The sequence below is a fragment of the Corylus avellana genome, chromosome ca4 (assembly GCF_901000735.1).
Source record: "Corylus avellana chromosome ca4, CavTom2PMs-1.0".
Lineage (NCBI taxonomy): Eukaryota > Viridiplantae > Streptophyta > Magnoliopsida > Fagales > Betulaceae > Corylus > Corylus avellana.
Genome location: NC_081544.1, coordinates 12,283,127 through 12,291,064, shown reverse-complemented (window position 1 = coordinate 12,291,064; position 7,938 = coordinate 12,283,127). Strand labels below are relative to the sequence as shown.

The following is a 7,938-nucleotide window of genomic DNA, read 5'->3' as shown; positions in this document are numbered from 1 at the left end:
ATGTCCTCAGTAACATCCTCACACCTAGCTCAATGTCTTGCCTTGTGAAACTGGGAACTTTTTCATATTCCTTGGAAGTTTTAATTTGAGCTGGGGATTTTTTTATTATCTCATCATTCTCTACCTTGCTATCAACACTTTGAATACTTCTAAGGGTTGTTAGAGTCTTTAGTTGTTCATGACCTCTTGGACTAGGTGCTGGAAATTCGTCCCTCTCTCCTTCGCTCAACTCTTTGGCCATCTGCCCCGATTGCGCCTCCAATCTTTGAATGGCTTGACTAGTTTGAGCATTTGTCTACTATTGTGCCTTTAAGAACAAGCTCATGGAACTTTCAAGCTCGTTCTCTCCTGATCTGCAATTGAAGACATGGGACAAGTCTCAATGGTATGGTCAATATGGGAACATTTGGCACATACCTCGACATGTGTAACTTGTTGAACATGAGCAATGTTATGATTAGTCATGGCTATCACAAGCATGTCTAGCTTTTTCTCCATGGCAGCCATTCGAGCCTAAACTCCACCATTGGTGCTTTCTTCATGTATGCCTTTTCCTTTGAGTCCTTGTCTCCCTTTAGATGGGAATTGTTGGGAGTTCTCACTTAAGGACTCAAAGAGTTCTATGGCTTCCTCGTTGCTTCTCTCCATAAACATGCCACCACGAGCTAAATCTACAAGACTCTTGTTAGGATCTTTTAAACCTTCATAAAATGCCAGTACCTGATCGTCTTGAGATAAATTGTGATGTGGGCATCGAAGAAGTAGCTCATTAAAGTGCTCCCATGCCTCGAAGAAAAGGTCTCCGTATTTTTGCTGGAAAGTTAGAATTTCCCTTCTCAATTGCCTTGTCTTTTCGGTTGGGAAAAACTTCTTTAAGAACTTTGTCGCTATCTCATCCCAGTTATGAATAGAACCTGTGTCCAAAGAATTGTACCATATCTTATCATTATCTTTTAAAGAAAAAGGAAAGACGATTAACCTGATTCCTTCTGGAGTTAAACCCTGGACATTCTGAGTCCAACAGAGATCACAGAATTCTAGAATATGCCGATATGGGTCCTCTGTAGGTGTGCCTTTATAGTGTGGACCCGTATTGAGTTGCTGCTGAGATAAATTGTAACTGCTCTGCACAATGGGCTAGAAATTAATGCATGATGGCTGGTCGAGGTTCTGGGACTGAATGAATTTTTTATAGGTCTTCACAACGGAGATGTATTGTCTCTCAACATGATTAAAACAAAAAGTAAAATAAATAACAAAACAAAAATAAAACTAAAAATAAAAGGAACTACTTATCGCTAGCACGAAGTGTACTGACCGAGTGCACTCGATCGTACTCGAGCACATGTGTGTGGGTGCGCTCATGCACACAAAGGCGCGCTGGTGGGAATGTGATCGAGCACACGGCTAGGTGCGCTGTTGTGCAAATATATACCTAAATTAATAGGTAAATAATTGTACGTTTTACCTGCAAGTGCACAAGGTCAACAAAGTAGTATATGGTGCATGTACAGGATCATTCCCACGAAAGATTGCTGAATTTTCATTTAAAAATAAATTCCTTAAGCAAAATAGAGATTGATTGAGTTGACAATGATAAAAAGGTAGAGCTTTGATATCCACCACAAATTAGATTCAACTAATATAACAATATGCCAATGCTTTGATCATGTTATGCATATCTAATGTTTGTCAACCTAAGGGCATGGGTGTATACTCTTTAAGCTATAGATTTCCCTAAGCAACGAGTTAGGCATGGGTGTATACTCTAACTCTTCTCTTTCCTAAAGGATTTAGCATGGTATATACTAAGTTGTTCTTTAGAAAAGCATATGTTCTATGGAAATTGACAAACACACGAGGCCTAGGGCATGGGTGTATACTCCCGATTCCCCAAGTTGATTAACCCAAGAATCGCGGTGTGTATTCTTTTGTCACTTATGTTAAACCCAGGACTCGGTCATCCAAATTGATTTAACTGACTAGTCCATACCACATGCATATGTTGATCAGGCATACACATATGAGGAATTCATGCAAGCAGGTATTAATCAAGTTAAATAGCACAACAAAATCATCGCAAAGGCGCCAATATTGAAATATTAACTAAACATAACTAGGGCTTCAATCTAGGCCTACTAAATAAATTAGCTACACATAAAGTTGATGTTAAGCATCTTCATAAAAGAAAAGAAAAGAAAAGAAAAGAATAAACCCGAGACTTGAACTTGAGAGCTCCTATTCTTCTCCTTCTCCAAGCCTACTTATTCTAAAGGCTTAAGAGTCTATTTATAGGCTTTAGAAGTCCTTGGAAAAGTAGTAAACCCTAGGGATTTCTTAGGGTTTCAATCCTATTACAATTGAGAGTTGGAAAACCCAAATATAGAAATAGGGACATTCTAGCCGCCACCTTGAGTTGTCTCCTGCGCACGGGTCCGATCGATCGCAACCTGTGTGCGCTCGATCGCAGGTCTGAGATCGATGCTTCTTCTGGCATGCGCTCAATCGCTCCTAGCCTGCTTTGTGCTATGTCCTCTCGGGTATTGCGCCCGATCGCAGGTACCCAGCGATTGTTCAAAGTGTCAGGGAGTTCCAATTTTCCCATCTTCACTTTTTGAACCCAAATAACCCAGTTTTACTTCATTTTCTTCCAAAAGCCTGTAAAAGCATGAAAAACACAAAAAGGAAGTAAAATGGCCTAATTAACCAAAACCAAAGTATTAAAACATGCAAGTTAAAGGCTAAAAATATGAATATTTTAGCACTTATCATACGCTCGATCGTACTCGTGGAGAATAGAAAAACATAAACTAAATAAAGAAAAACAGAAAGAACACGGCAGTTTCAACGCCCTGCAGCAGTGCGCTCGAAAGCACCGCTGCGGAACGAGACTGCACGTACGAAAACAGAAAGCAAATTTAAAATTAACACAAAATAAAATTCAAAAAAATAGAATTAAGTAAGGAAAAAAAATTCTAAACAAAATCAAACTATACCCGGCAACGGCACCAAAAACTTGTTATGATAAATACCATCTAAATTAATCGATAATATTTGCAACGTTTTAACTCGCAAGTGCACTAGATCAAAATAATAGTATAGGGTGCAAGTACGAGATCATTCTCATGAGGATTGTTGATTTTGCTTAGAATTGATTTTCTAAATTTAAAATACCAAAATTGTCACGAAATTGATATTATGAAAAGAGATAAAGATAAATGTAAACATTAGGGATTCGATATCCACCACAAATCAGACTAATTAAGATAAGAATATTCCAATGCAGCAATCCTTGAGGACATGGGTGTCTACTCCTTAAGCTATTGTTCTCCCTAAGCAACGAATTAGGCATGGGTTTCTGTTCTAATTCTTTTCTTTCTCAAAGGATTTCGCATGGGTGGATGGAGTTGGATGAGAGATTGACATGAGAAGAAAAAAAATAGTATTTACGACAATTAAATTGGTATTTGGAAGTTAAGAAATCTAAATACGCGGATGATTAGATGTTTTCCTTAATATATCATTTTTCTTTTTCAAATGTCAACACATTTTTTTCTTTTAAATTGGGACTCACAATAATTAACTTTTCAAATTGCCACAATTTTAGCAACTAAATTGAGAGAGCCCAAATAGAACTCACCAACTCGAGTTGGTGACTAAGGCCCAAAATGTTTTTGGACAAGTAAATCTCATATCGACTCTCTCACATTAACTGTCTAAATTGGTAGCGATTTCGATAACTAATTTGTTGACCATCCATATCTTTTCTTTCCATTTTCTCTTTCTTTGTAAGATGTAAAACCAAAGATCTATTCCAACTCTATCTCGCCTTTTTAGTTCTTGAAATAATGACACTTAAAGTACACTCAAATTTAAATAAACACAAGAGGAAATGTTTTTTTCCCTTAAATTAGCTTGAAACATATTCTTAAAACACTCAGTTGTCTTAAAAAAATTTGATTATTTAAGACAATATAAAGTGGAAAGCTAGAACAAAAAGGTGTATGGTCAACCACATATCGGAATAGGATTCTCCAAATTTTAAGTATAAGGTCATGATTTAATGTTGTTGCATCTAACAACATAGATCATATCATATCATTTAAATTTTTTGAATAATGTACGAACTTATTTATCTGAGGAGATGATTTGCACCATTAGATACAACATCAAATTCCGGACAAAAAAGAACTCTTCGAAGTTCCTTGTTCGCACGGATGGGGTTTATAAGTTAAATATAGTTGGAAAATATATGAGGCAGACACAAAGAGAGCAGGAGAGGGAGAGAGAAAGAGAGAGAGAGAGAGAGAAATAAGGAGAGAGAGAGTACCGCACAACATAATTGATTTGTGCAAGAACAACTAGCACAAGGTGGGTATCGACGCAAGTAGCTGCATTAGTACTTGTCCCGGTTCCTTAAGAAGTAGAGGAACCTACCACGATATATAAATATATGTTATTCAGCATTTAAAAGGACGACTTTAAAAGGCAACTAATATTGACAATATCGGGAATCACATAAAATTGCTTCCCACACTTAAAAAAAAGTATAGAATTCTTCTAAAAACCATAACTATCATCCCATATAGTTTGCTTGTTCTCTTATGAGTTCTCTAACATTTAGATGAGTACTTTGAATATTGTTATATGAGTAACCCTAGGTACCACAAAACCACTTACAAATCTCTCACAAATGTTAAATTAGAGAAACAAATATAAAATTTTCAAGCAAATATTTTATGATTTAAATGGGAAAACTAACTTTAATATAACTTATACTATGAATGTTTGACATGCTTTCGCATGCCAATAACACATTATTTATAAGTTTCAATATATGTAAAGTAGATTTAAGAAGTTTCCACAAGTGACAAAGAGAGCAAGTAAGAAGAGAAAGAAAGGAAGGGGCTTGGGTAAAAGATATTTTTATGAGGATTTTGACAACTCGTTTATAGATTTTGCTATATTTGAAAGCTATCTTTGAGTGAAAAAACTAGAAGAGGTTTGGAGTTGTTGTGAAACTTCGATAAAGAGGTAGATATGCTGAAACAATACTGATTATTTGTGAGGAGAATAGAAAAGGTATGTTTGATAAGAAATATTTTTCTATGTTGTCGTTCAGAAATTTTTATTTCTGATGTATATTTAACTGTACAATAAAATTTCTATTTATAGTTAAATGAGGCGCTAAAAGAAAGGAAATACAATAATTACAAGATAACATAAAATCAGTATATTTACAATAATGAATACCATTGCAAATATTGCCATAATATGTTGAGAATATGAACTTGTTTTTAATTTATTGTACTTGTAATTACTTTTCCTGTTTTACTACAACTATAAAACAAATATTTGCAGCCGTGAATATTGTCCAAACTAAGTTTCATAATAAAATTGAAGAGTAGTTTTTGACTGATTCTTTGATTTTGTACATCAAAAGAGAAATTACTGCAAAATTTAGTATAAATTTAGCCACATGCTTTTCAAGATCAAAGACAGTGACGGGCCCAATTTTGATAAGTGTTTAAAGTGAATTTTGAAATATATTATGAAGTAATTACTTGTATCTTTTCTTTGTTTAATTTTTTGTTAGCAATGAATTGATACTAATTTTTTTTTTTGGGTATTAATTTAACACTCAATTTTAATATATTTCTCATTCATACTTTCGCCCTCATATCCTAAAATATTTTTCATTTATGCTTTGCCTCTACCCATAAGATTTTCTATCTCCATTCCTGCTTGGTAAAAGGCATGGACTCCACGTCCCCTTGTGGCTTTTCGTTTAGATGTATATGTATATATCTAATTTATCCAACATCCATATTAAATATACTTTGGCAAATAACATTGGAAAAATCATATACCTTTTTTCTTCTCCTTCCAAACTGCTGATCACAAGCAAAATAACAATACCTAGTTTTTATTTGTTTCAAACTTAATTACAAAATGTAGTTTCGACCAACTATAGGTACCGAAACAATATTGTCATTGTGATCAAGGACAAGGTATACACGATTGCAACAGAAATCTATAAGTCCTACCTAGCCTGAAGGTAGGAGTACTATTTTTACCATAGGGTTGTCCATTTGTATCACCGTCTTGGCTTGCTGCTCATTCTTCCCAACCAATTCATGCCAACAAAATTTGTGACCTAAAAAAATTGAATTAGTATCAGTATAGAACTAGGATGAAAATTATTCTTTCCTAAAACATCAACCTTCAATACAATTCCCTACAAAATGACAATTAATTTTTGTCTTGCCTAGAAGAAGTTCTTTGAGCGTTAACATTTGTTTAAGAAAAAGGTGACAAGAAGAAGAAGAAGAAAAAGAAGTTCAAAAGCGTACACAATGATCATAGAGAATTGCTCTGTAGTAGACTATTATACAACTGCCAAATAACTGGAATGATCTGGTAGTGAAAATCAGTCATTAATTTTTATATCTTTTTTTAAGTTAAGATTTTTACTACCATGTTATCAAGAAATATGTCAGTCGTATAACAATCTACTAAATAACATTACTCGTAATAAGCAAAACAATAACTACAATAATTAAATTAGACTTAAGCTATAGGAAACGAGGAATATGACCTAGCATTTCGTTATTTAGATTCTAATAAGAAGGGAAAATAAATGAGGAAATAATTTAGGAGACCTGCTATTTTTTTAACACTTATCCATCTCGTGTCCAACTTATTTTCAAATCTGCCATTAGATTTGTAGGACCTACATGTGGGTCCTACAAATTTATTGGTATATTTGAAAATAAAATGTGAATGGACTTGAATGAGAGATTGACAAGAGAGGATAAAAAATAGTATTTATGACAATTAAATTGGTACTTGGAAGTTAAGAAATCTATATAGGAGCGTGATTAGATCTTTTTTCTTAGTATTTATTTTTCTTTTTCAAATGTCAACACAATTTTATTTTATTTTTTCAAATTGGGATTCACAATAATTAACTTTTCGATTTGCCGCAATTTTAGCCGTTAAATTGAGAGAGCCCAAATAGAACTCACCTTCCCGTGTTTGTGACTAAGGCCAAAATTCTTTTTGGACGAGTAAATCTCATATCGACTCTCTCACATTAACTGTTTACATTGGTAGCGATTTCAATAACTAATTTATTGCACATCCATATCTTTTCTTTTCATTTTCTCTTTCTTTGTAAGGTTTAAACCCAAAGATCTATTCCAATTCCATCTCACCTTTTTAGTACTTGAAATAATGACACTTAAAAGTACACTCAAGTTTAAATAAACACAAGAGGAAATGTTTTTTCACTTAAATTAGCTTGGAACATATTCTTAAAATACTCATTCTTAAGACACGACATAGATGATATCATATCGTTTAAAATTTTTGAATAACGTGCTCACATATTTATCAGGTGAAATCATTTACACCATTAGATGCAACATTAAATTCCGGCCAAAAAATAACTCTTTTTTTGGGGAACATAACATTTCATTCAATAATACCATGAGCATAAAGCTTTTACATCACAGAGTAAAGCTCTGAAGTAACCATAGCATAAAGCTACAAGATTACAAGGTTTAGTACAAGATTCGAGACCAATCCGCTAACCCATGAGTAAAATCAGATTTAATACTAGATCTCTAACAGACAGACTCAACCAAATGCATGGATAGCAATTATTCCTCGACTTTGAGAGCGAAAAGATACTCATGCCGAAACTCTTCCTCCTCGACCCGAAGGCCAGGATAATGATCACATCCACAACCCAAAGGTCTGGACCAAAACTAATTAACCTGAAGGTGACATAGATTGAGTGAGAGAGCAAATAGCCTTATTACAAGCCGAACAAAACAGGGAAATTAAACAATACAGGGAAAAAACATACGCCAAAATACAAATACATCTTAAAAGAAGCAACAGAACAGGGAATAAAACAAGAAAACAAAAGGC

At 34.2% G+C, this 7,938-nt stretch overlaps 1 non-coding gene across 1 annotated transcript; it reads left to right on the top strand.

Moving 5' to 3' along the window:
- The first annotated feature begins 736 nt into the window (after nt 1-736).
- LOC132180154 (small nucleolar RNA R71) lies at nt 737-844 on the top strand. The gene has a single exon (XR_009440048.1). It is a non-coding gene; the product is annotated as a small nucleolar RNA R71 (small nucleolar RNA).
- Nucleotides 845-7,938: the final 7,094 nt, after the last annotated feature.